Source organism: Mytilus californianus, unplaced genomic scaffold (assembly GCF_021869535.1).
Source record: "Mytilus californianus isolate M0D057914Y unplaced genomic scaffold, xbMytCali1.0.p SCAF_3, whole genome shotgun sequence".
NCBI lineage: Eukaryota > Metazoa > Mollusca > Bivalvia > Mytilida > Mytilidae > Mytilus > Mytilus californianus.
This window is the reverse complement of record NW_026262679.1, coordinates 37092961-37105014: the sequence shown is the minus strand read 5'-3', so window position 1 is coordinate 37105014 and position 12054 is coordinate 37092961. Positions and strand designations below refer to the sequence as shown.

The 12054-nt window shown below is 34.7% G+C and overlaps 1 long non-coding RNA gene across 1 annotated transcript; it reads right to left on the bottom strand.

The window, feature by feature from the left end:
- Window positions 1-6074: 6074 nt before the first annotated feature.
- On the bottom strand, window positions 6075-7961 carry LOC127734498 (uncharacterized). The gene is made up of 3 exons (XR_007997632.1): window positions 7897-7961; window positions 7228-7560; window positions 6075-6863 (listed from the first exon to the last, which is right to left on the bottom strand). It is a non-coding gene; the product is annotated as an uncharacterized LOC127734498 (long non-coding RNA).
- Window positions 7962-12054: the final 4093 nt, after the last annotated feature.

The window sequence follows — 12054 nt, the reverse complement described above, 5'->3', positions numbered from 1 at the left end:
TTCGGTCACGTCGAGTTACTTGTAAATCTCCTTTTGTTGAAAAGGGTTTCTGTTTTCATTTATCTATCTATTATACTGTTCATGATGAGGGGAGAATCGAAAAAACAAATACACAAAAATGGATAAAAGAAGGCGAAAGATACAAAAGGGATAGTAAAAATCTTAACCAAACTGACAATGTCATGACAAAAACCCATCAGCCGAAATAAACGAGAGAAAAAAGATCAAAAGCCAAACAACAGTATATTAAGAGCAACATAGAGAAAACCAAAAACTGAGCAACACGAAACCCTCAAAAAAGGGGTGATCTCAGGTGCTCCAGAAGGGTAAGCAGATCCTGTTTCATATGTGGCACCCTCACTTGGCGATTTTGTAAAAAAAGAAGGAATGTTTTATAATTTTCGAGGAACTCATAAAAAACATGAATTACAGGGTTTCAAATCGATGAACGTGCTTAGAATAGGCCCCTTTTCATAAAAAAGAATTGATGAAAATGTATTTGTATTTAGTGTACAGTGGCAAATACTACATGCATATAAGGACGAGAATATGTAACTGTGTTATAAATATGAATAAATCTTGGCTCTGTACAAGACATATATAAGTTTTGCTTGCTTAGCCGAATTTTTAACGAACTAGTTGACAAACCGTCTCTGACAATCTATGGAAATCCAAATAGCATCGGTTTTGATTAAGTCCAGATTTTTTTTCTTTATTTTGGGGAAAATATCTGATATATAGCTCTGGTCGACCCTCTCAGTTCTACGCTAAGCGTATTATTTGTCATATCAGTTGATCTTTGTTTTTTAAGATTAAGACTCCAGATTCTTATGTTCTATTTCGTGGAAAACGGGAGTGGTAAATACAATTTCTCCGCTAACTCTTACATAGATGTGATTTTATATGAGTAAAATTTGACCCTCACAGTCATAAGTCTTATAAGCACAATATTGTGTTGAATATATTAACACACAACATAGATAAATATTTTCTTAAATATTGTTCATAAAAAAAGTCTGGTTTTTAATCATAAAAAAAAAACCAAACAAAACATGTAAAATATACGGCAAACCTGTATTCAAGTGTAATATATAGCGATGGGTAATTCTTTTGCTTTATGAATTTATGGAAAACTTTCTTTGTATATCATTTTGCCTCCGGGGTTAAATTTCATTAATATTCATCAACTGGCAAATGAAGAAATGAAGAAGAAAAAATCATGGGGATTTGTCCCTCATTCTTTTCCATAGAATTGCAGTTTCAATTCACATAATTCTGTAATGTTTTACGCATCATTATTGTCTTTCAATTTAACATAAAACGATCTAATATTTGTACTATATTCGAAGTCAACACCAAAAATCTTCAATTCTGCACAAGTATATGTCATCCTATCATTGTTTTATTTTGACTTTAAGTTCTGTTTTTATACCTTAACATTTCACTGTTTCAAGTCAAGACCAAACTACTTCAAATTTACATCGTGTAGTTTCAAGTCAACACATTGTATGATAAGCCTCTCGTGACGTCATAATGATATAACATCGTACTATCTTAGCTCAACAACACGTACTTTCAACTGTACGTCGTGTCATTTTAGATGAGCAAATTGTATAATAAGCCTATCGTGACATTATAATGATATAACAACGTGCTATCTTAGCTGAACAACACGTACTTTCAACTGTACGTCGTGTAGTTTTAAATGAGCATATTTTATGGCAAGCCTATCGTGATATTATTATGATATAAGATATTGCTATCATAGCTCAACATCACGTACTTTCAACTGTACGTCGTGAAGTTTTAAACGAGCATATCGTGTGGTAAGCCTTTCGTGACATTCTAATGATATAACATCGTGCTATCGTAGCTTAACATTACAAAATTTCAACTGTAGGTCCTGTAGTTTCAAGTGAGCATCTTAACTTAACACGTTGCATCGTGTTGTTTTAAGTCAACAAATTGTATAGTAAACCTTTCGTTTCAATATAGTGGTGTAGCATCGTGTTATCTTAACTTAACATCGTGTACTTTCAACTGTGCATCATGGTGTTTTAAATCAACATATTGCACGATAGACCAATCGTAATATCACAATGATATAACATCGTACTATCTCAGCTCAACATTTATTAATAACAAGTCAGCACCATACATTTTAGCTATTCATTTTATTTGTTATCATAGCTGTCGATGTGGATGACTGAGCAGTATCCATCTGCAAGCTAACATCATGCAACGTCAACTTCACATCATGTACTGTAAACCCAACGTTACGTGTGTTTGGCATATCATCACAACATCGTGACTTATCATTATAGTATCACGACTAAAGCACTTGTCATTGCAAGTCAACATTGCGCAGATTCAACTTAGCATATTGTAATTTAGAGTTAGCATTTTGATGACTCAATTCAACATCACGCTGTCTTAACTTTACATTTTAAGCTACAGCATAACGTTTTGTAAATCTCTAATATATGACAGCTGAGGCTTTCCATAAAAAATACCAAAGGGACATTCAAACTCTTCAGTCGAAAACAAACTGATAACGTCATGGCAAAAAAAAATGACTAAAAGATAAACGACAGTATACGAAACCCAAAATAGAAAATTAAAGACTGAGCAACACAAACTCCGCCAAAAACAGGGGGTGAACTTATGTGCTCCGTAAGGGTTAGCATGAAAAGGATGATAATGATCAATTGGTGTTTAACTTCCAATTTAAAAACAAAACATGCATACTAAGACGAAAACATGTTAATGTCGTTATGAATATGAACCATACTTTGGCACTCATACCACATCTTCTTATATCTATTTGCACTAGAAAGACAACCGAGTCGGTTTATTCATGTGCTAGTTAGGAACACAGGTCACTCATTAAACTGACTCAGAGCCAACCACTTTTTGCTCTTACTCATAATTGTCAGGTGCTTATTGGAGAAAAAACACATATCATATTTCAAGTCTTTGGTTTAACCACGACCTCTCGCACTCGAGGCGAGCTCGCTACTACTAGACTATCGAAGCTGTGTTGATTAAAAGAAGATTTGGAGTATAATTATATTAATGAGACAGAAAAGCCCAAAGGACATCCGATATTAAACGGTTTCATAAATGTAATGTATTGAGACCTCCAGATGAATCTTTGACTCCTGTTCGAAACTTCTATTATTCTTAACTTATATATAACTTCGACGATGGCAGCTGTCTTTTTAGATTTGCTCAAAGATGAGATGGTTGTTTATTTATTTTTCAAAGACTTTCCAGTGAATATGAGGATGCTGAGCTGTATTAAAGTGTTACGTCTATGATATAAAATATAAGAAGGAGATGTGGTATGATTGCCAATGAGACAACTATCTACCAAAGACCAATGACGTTAATATATTATCAATTTGATATACGGCCGTCAACAATCAGCGAAACTCATACGACATAGCAAGATATAAAAGGTCCCGACATAACAAAATGTATAACAATTCAAATGTGACAACCGACGGCCTGTTTTTTTTTACAAAACAACAAACGAAAATCAACTATGATATACAGCAACAAACGACAACCACTGAATAACAAGCTCTTGACTTGGGACAGATAAATACAAAATGTGGCGGGTTTTAACATGTTAGAGGGCGCCTAAACACCCCCTAACATGTTGCAGTGGTGCAACCGCACAAGACAAGCATAAACTGTACATAACAAAACATCGTCGAAAAAAAAATATGATAAACAGATCTAGAGGCCAACAACTAAATTACAGGCGCATATAGAACGTGGCGGGGTTAAATCCAACCTTCCCCCTAACCTTGGACAGTGGTGGAACTCGTCAGATCGATAAAAAGCACAAAAAGCAACTAACAAAACATTCAAGACACAAAGTCTTTTTCCAGTACGGTGTATCTTTACTTTTCTATTCAATTTTCAGCATAAAACGCATTTCTGTTGTTATGTGTCTAATGTACTGTCTAATAATTATATTTCCTAACACAAAATGCATTTAATAATTTTGAATGGATTTTCAATTCAATTTCTTCAATTTCAAAGTTTATGAGATGATGGCAAATAAACATGTATATCAAGATGAGAACATAAGACTTATGTTAGTGCGATATGATTATGAACTAGTTCACAAGGAAAGCATTAATTACGTAGACGTATAAAATTATCACTCAGAGCTCATAAGTATCTGCCCTTATCCAAAATGTCAACATACCCCAAGTGAAGGTAATGAAATGCACTCAACAACCAATCCTGATCAAGTATTGGGATGAAATAAGCATAAATGAATAACAAGTGCTATTCAATAAAACAGTTAAAGGTACTTAAATGAACAGTAGTGCCTTATACTGAATAACGTATTCCCAAAACTTACTAGCTAAAAAATAAGAATAAAATTAGTACGCTACAACGTGTGTTACATCAAAGAGTTATCCATTATTCATAATTATAGAGATAAAACATATCACTAGAAGGTAATACATCTTTATTACAAAATTCTATATCTGTTAAGTAAATGAAACTAAAATCATACACATGTAAACTATAAAAATATATTTATATCATAAACAAACATTTCTCAATAATAGGCGATTATAACTCCCTTATGTCACAATGAGATAGACCATGCAATTCCAGTGTTCGATCTCCCTTTTCAGGTCACCCCTAATGTTTACATCATGTGAATTTTTAATGCCGCTTGAAATAGCTGCGTTGACCTCTCTGCAAAATAATTTTGTTGCCGGTATAGCTAAGTTCCTTGACACATATTTACCTGCAGTCTAGCTTACCTGCAAACCGTTGCAAAGTCTTCACGCTGACCTTCTCAGATTTCAAGATAAGCTCTCTCAATGCAATAAACGATAGTTTCTTATCTGACGGCAAATGAAAAAAATTTTGTTCTGAGTCAATAAAGAAACCTAAAAATTTTATAGTCTGGGAAGGGTTAAATCTACTTTTTTTAATGGATAGTGTGTAACCTAGTCTAGTAAGTAATTCCACTAAAGCATAACTGATTGTGTTTATATTTCCATGGGGAAGGTGAGGCTTATCAGATGCAATTAATAGCCGATCATCAATGTATTGTAAAGTTCTTGAGGAATGACGTAACTTGCATACCAATTGATTGATAAATAAAAGCGGAAGCTTTCCAGCCGAAAGGGAGTACTGTATACGAAAAAAACCAGCCACCAAACTGAAAACCGCAAAAAGTTTCGATTTCCCTAGTAATCTTTACATGATCGTAGCCTGATTTGGCATCCAACGCTATCATCTCGACTCTTTTCGAAACCATTCGGGGTACATATTTTAGATTTTCTAATTGAAATGGATTATCTTTGATCCATAGGTTAAGAAAGCGTTCATCGTGACAGAGTCGAGGTTTACTTGGCTCTATTGTCAAAGGCAAGATTATACGAAGCAACACACATTCTCCCAGCTTTCCCCAATGTCGTATCGAACCTGATTTTAACCTTTCCGTAATCTCTTTCTCAATAAAAGGTATAAATAATCGGCATGAAGAAGAGTTATGAAAATAAGCTGTTGGTGGCATCTTTCCTTCATAAGATTTTCCTTTAAAATTGCCTTTAAAAGGTTTAAAGAAATCGTTTACGTCTAAACTATTGGTTACCCAACCTTTGATTTGTATCGGAAGATTGTCGCCGAAATGTTTCAACCATTCATTGCTATTTTGATTAATTCCACCTGATGCAAAACTGTCAGGATCTCGTAATATGGTGAACTGCATTTGCTGGCTTGTCCCCATCCAACGTTTCCCATGTTGGGTGCTTCCTTATATGTTGCAAGGCACTACGAGGATCAAACTGAACCTTTTTTTTCCATTACGGAGTAGAAAGGCGAGGAAAATCAGAATTCTGTGTATTCACATCCTGGAATACAGAATAAATTTCTATACCAAAATGCAAGGTATACAAATACAATGGAAGCAACCAACTTAGGTAAAAAGAAAAGGGACAAGCTTAGCACCTGCAGTCCACGTGGTCTAAAGATCACTAGGGAATCAGTGTCCCTGGACAGAGTTGCTGGCTTGAAAATAAAATTATAAAAAAAAAAATGCATAGGCAAAATTTATGCAAAAATATACTAATCTTAAAAACTACAAATTATGATTTAAAGCACTAATTAATGAAAAACTAGATATAAAAAATGTTACAAACTAGATACAAAACTCGATACAATTATTTTCCCTTATCGTTTTTCATCTTCTCACAATCCTTCACAACGTGATCATTCGAATTGGAGAAGAAACAATTTCCTCCTGGCCTCCACTGGCCATTTCTTTGGCTAAATCTTCTAGGGCCTTGATTATGGTACATACTAGTACTAAAGGGAAACATTCCCTGCTGCCATCCAGTGGGCATATGAGGCATGAAATAGTTAGGCATTCAGGTAGCAGGGGGGTAAGCATTAGCCAAGGGAGAAGTGATTTCCATTTTTTCCATATGATTAGCTTTATTCCCTGTGATCTTTTGTTCCACTTCCTTCTCCTTGAGACATTTTGCCATTGCTTTTCCCACTAAATCAGAAGCTTTCCCCCCTAGAACATTCAACGTTAGAGTGGCAACATTTATCGACCCCTGATGTCTTCTCGCTTGTCGCGCTAATTCATCGAATGTTTCTGCATCATCGTCGTTTTGCCTTCTGGCCTTTTTTACCAACTCGTCAAGACTAAGGAGAATTAGAGGCTCGCTGGGGTTTGCCTGTAAAGCTAAACTCCTCACCTTATCTTTCAACTCTTTAACGTTATCTTCTTTTGACTTTTCTAGATCTGCTACTCTTTGCAGAAGATCATGATTCTTCTTTTTCTTCTTAGGAGGAGGGTCTTCATCTCCCGAATCCTACAATCAATTATAATCTGTATTTAGTGTCCCATTAAAACATTAATTACTATCATTTTCATTTAAAAAATATATTAAGCGTGCTTAATTATAATAAACCTTAGGGGAAAAAGTCATAAATGTTAAAACATGAAAAACAAAACCGGGAATGTTACCTTGAAAAAACATCGAAATTACATCTGTTTTATTTTATGCACACGTACATAACTGTAGAACGAAAACAACAGATAAATCTAAAGGGGTGCAGCTTCACATGTAAGCACATTTTTAGCTGATAAAGGAGGTCACTAACCGGAGACGCTCTACAAGGTCGTACTATCGAAGAAGGTTTCTACTAAACTCTAGATAAAATATATATACTTACCTCGTTTTCTACATGACGCAGGTCCTCCCCCGCCGGTTGCCCTATCTCATTAGCTAGGATGACCGTTACATGTAGGAGTTTCTTCAAGTTATCCCCGTTAACAGGTGCAGCCGCAAGCTCTAGTAACTGCGCTGCATCCTCCCCAGTAATACTCGTGAAATGACGTTTGCAGTCATCGTCTGATAAGTCCTCTGTACGAACTAGAGACTTTACTCTCCCTAGCTCTGTCCTGGGGGGAATTCTAATATCCTTAATCTTCTTAAGGAGCTTCAGACCCATATTATTAACCTACTTCAAGTCATGCCTCCTTTTTAGGACCGTGGCAGGTGGCATCTGAAACAAAAGGGATAGCAATATAGTCACAAGAAAATTAGAAAAGCGTCCTCTAAGGAACATATTAGTCCCAACTATATTATAGAGATAATATAGTAACTAGTAACTAGTAAAGAATATAACGGTATTTAAAAATAAAAGCCATCATTTTAAATAAAAAATGACCTCAAGTGACAGCCAAACAAAGAAATGCCAATCTCAAGTGCCAATCAGGCTAAATATAACCAAGTCCTCATCAAAGCCTTAAGAAAAATCACATCATAAACGAGGACTAATCAAGTCCTAAATAAGGGGAACACATCATGTTCCGATCAAAAGAAATAACATTATATTTACCTTGGAGGTAGGCGATGTGTCCTCTCCTGTAGCAAAATTGAAAGTGAGGCTTGTAATCGTGCACAATTACACTTCACTGAGGATGCCGCGTGTTTTGTGGAGAAGCAGCAAATACCAATTATCAATTCTTTGATATGAATCGAACATACAACCTCTCAATATCGAGACGAGTACGCTACCACGAGAACACCGATATAGAATAAGGAGATCAAAAGGACACGAAAAAAATTAAAAGCCGTTAAAAAACAAACATTCTTATAACATCCATATAGTTAGGAAATCTGAGAGGAAGGTTCAATTTATTCTCGAACTGCTTTATGTGTTTTTACTTTAAATTGTCTACGTCTAAGGCCTGCATTGAACAGAAGTCTGAGTTGTATTGCCAGATACCTCCAATCTTAGTCATAAGGTATGGACATGTATGCATTGGATGGATTCATACGGTGACATGTTCATTATCTCATTGGAACGTACTTACTTGTTGAAGAATTGGAATGTAACGTTCGTTTATAAAAGGAAAGAGAAACAACTCTAGGTGACCACAAATGTTATATTTAGGCTCAAGCATTTAAATACGTTGAGCAAACAGCAATTGAAAAAATATAGTTATTAAAATAGCTTCTTTAACAGTCTTCTAGACAGTTTTGTCTAATGAGGTAGTTAAATCCAGAAAAAAACTAGATTTATTGGAAACCGTTACCGGATGTGGAGTTGAAAAAGATTTTATAAACGAGAGAGGAAGAAGATACAAATGGTAAAAATCAAAAGTCATACGAGTAATAAAAACAGAGACAACACCATGGCCGAAAACGAAAGACAAACAAAATCCAAAAATACTACTTATAAAACTTAAGATTTAGCAACATGAACCCCATCAAAAAAAGGAGGTGAACTGGGTTGTTCCGAAAGGTTAAGCAGTATATAAAAATAAAGAGATGTAGTATGATTGCCAATTAGACAACTATCCACCAGAGTTCAAATAAAGTGGGTGTAAGCAATTATAGGCCACCGTACGGCCTTCAACGATGAGAAAAACCAATACCGTATAGTCGGCTAAAAAAGGCCCGGCATGAAAAATGTGAAACAATCCAAACAAAAACTAACGGCCTAATTTTAAAAAAAAACAGTTTACGAAAAACAAACATGACAAACATGAACCAACGACAACCACTGAACTACAGGCTCCTGACTTGGGACAGTCACTTAAAGAATATGGCGGGGTTGCACATGTTTGTGAGCGCTCAACCATCCCCTAACCTGGGACATTGATGTAACAGCACAATGTTTAAGCTATGACACTTTTGAAAAAAAGATATAAAAACAAATATGTTCCTATTTCACTATCCACAAGAGTTCAAGTAAAGTGGGTGTAAGAAATCATAGGCCACCGTACGGCCTTCAACAATGAGAAAAGTTTTAGCCATGGCGTTGTTAGTTTATTTTCTACTTGTGATTTTGAATGTCCCTTTGGTATCCTTCGCCTCTCTTTCACTAATAACACCCCTCATTATGAGAACAAATACGGCGATAAGTCGCAATATTCAACGTCATTTCGAGAAAAAGAGGATGGATATGTGCTTATTAGTGGAAAATAAAAAGAACACTTTAAATTTGGTGCGTCCGAACATATCCGTGGTCATTTTTGACACAGTTATCCCATAACGGTCAACCATACAATGATGGCGGCAGTAAAACTTACGAAGGGATCATGACTTATAATCCTTGATTCAATAGTTCTGGAATATCGTATGTTAAGGCCACCTTTTTATCACATTAAAGTTGAAAATCAAAAAGTATAAGAAATCTATCAAAAACATCCTTTTCATGTCAATAAGTCATTAGTCTATCGGGTATAAGTATGTATATAGATATAAGAAGATGTGGTATGAGTGACAATGAGACAACTCTCCATCCAAGTCAAAATTTATAAAAGTAAACCATTATAATTATACATGTATTTTGAATTGTATATTTGCTTTCAGGTTTCAAACTTCTTTTCTTTTATGGTGATAAAAAAATATGACATAATAGCCTCATTTAGAAACCTATAGATTTCTTAATATCATTAATATTTTGATATAACTCATGGCCTCACCCAAAAAGAGATCCTTTCTATCTTTAAAATCATTTTTTTATAGTAGCATAAATTGGCCTACTAACGAGTTTGTTTGTATGTATGTGGACGTGATAAATCAGGTAGACCAGCGTAAACGCAAACCTTCGCAAAATTTAGAGTCAGAACGTAAACTGAAATCAAAAGCAAAAACAAAAGGGTAAAAATGACAATCTTAACACCTCCTAATCAGCAGTTCTGTATGCAACTAATACGTTAGCAGAGAAAGTGAATTCAGTATTCGATTCTCTAAGTTACCGTGTTGATAATATCAGGAAGAAATTTGAGGACGGAAAAGATAGCTGATGCTGTTCGTAAGGTCGTGCATGATGCATTCAGTAGGGAAATCTCCAACTTCAAGAAATATTACATAAGGACATATGTAATACCCCCTACAGTAGAAATAAATGATTCATTTGCCACAATGAACACCATTTTGAGACGGTTTAAGTCAAGCGAAAAGATAAACGCCTAAAGGTAACAACTAGACGGTTATAATTATTGCAATTGAAGAAACATTTGAACAAAAGCAGGAACTAATGAAAGCAAAATCTAGTTTAAAGAAAACTTAGAATTTTGTTAACCTATATATTGAAAATGATCTTAAGACTGAAATGCGCAATAATAACACCAATTTACGGAAATTCTCAAAATGGTTAGAAAAGAAAGGAATTACAAAGTTTTCGTGGTAGAATTGTGCCAAATAAGGAAACTTAGGGAAACGTTAGGTTTAGTGTGTGGAACGTAAATGGTTGGTCTTAATATAGACTATAATAAAGTCAAGTGTGCAGTTAGAACGAATAACTTTATGACATCCTTTTTTCCAGTAGCACTTGGTGTAAAACAAAGCTGCGTTTTATCGCCGACATTATTTTTTTTTATCTATGTAAACGATTTAGTCTGATATCGAAGAAGCTTATTGTGATATTCAAATTATAGATTACACCATGGTTTCAATTTTATTATATGCTGATGATATTGCACTGGTAGCGCTGATACAGTGACACTAAAAAGAACAGTTTGATATTTTAAACTAGAGGCTCAAAGGAGCCTGTATCGCTCACCTGATATTTTTATTTACAATTGATGCATGAAATAATGCAACCATTATACATTTGCTTTAGTTTCAGAGTTATAAGTCAAAAACTGCATTTTCCCCCTAAGTTCTATTTTCAGCCATGTCTGACATGTTGGTTGGCAGGCAGGGTCATCGGACACATTTTTTAATTATACCCTAGTGATGATTGTGGCCAAGTTTGGTTAAATTTGTCTCAGTTGTTTCAGGAGAGAAGATTTTTGTAAAAGATTACAAAAATTTACGAATAATTGTTAAATTTGACTTTAAAGGGCAATAACTCCTTATGGGGTCAACTGACTATATTGGTCATGTTGCCTTATTTGTAGATCTTACTTTGCTGAACATTATTGCTGTTTGCAGTTTATCTCTATCTATAATAATATTCAAGATAATAACAAAAAACTGCAAAATTTCCTTAAAATTACTAATTCAAGGACAGCAACCCAACAACGGCTTGTCTGATTCGTCTGAAAATTTCAGGACAGATAGATCTTAACCTGATGAGCATTTTAACCCATTGTCAAATTTGCTCTAAATGCTTTAGTTTCAGAGATATTAGCCAAAAACTGCATTTTACCCCTATGTACTATTTTAGCCATGTCGGCCATCTTGATTGGTAAGCGGGGTCACCGGATACATTTTTTATACTAGATACCCTAGTAATGATTGTGGCCAAGTTTGGTTAAATTTGGCTGAGTAGTTTCAGAAGAGACGATTTTTGTAAAAGATAACAAATATTACGAAAAATTGTTCAAAATTGACTATAAAGGGCAATAACTCCTTAAGGGGTCAATTAACCATTTTGGTCATGTTGACTTATTTGTAGATCTTACTGTGCTGAAAATTATTGCTGTTTACAGTTTATCTCTATCTATAATAATATTCAAGATAATAACCAAAAACTGCAAAATTTCCTTAAAATTACTAATTCAGGGGCAGCAACCCAACAAAGAGTTGTCTGATTCAT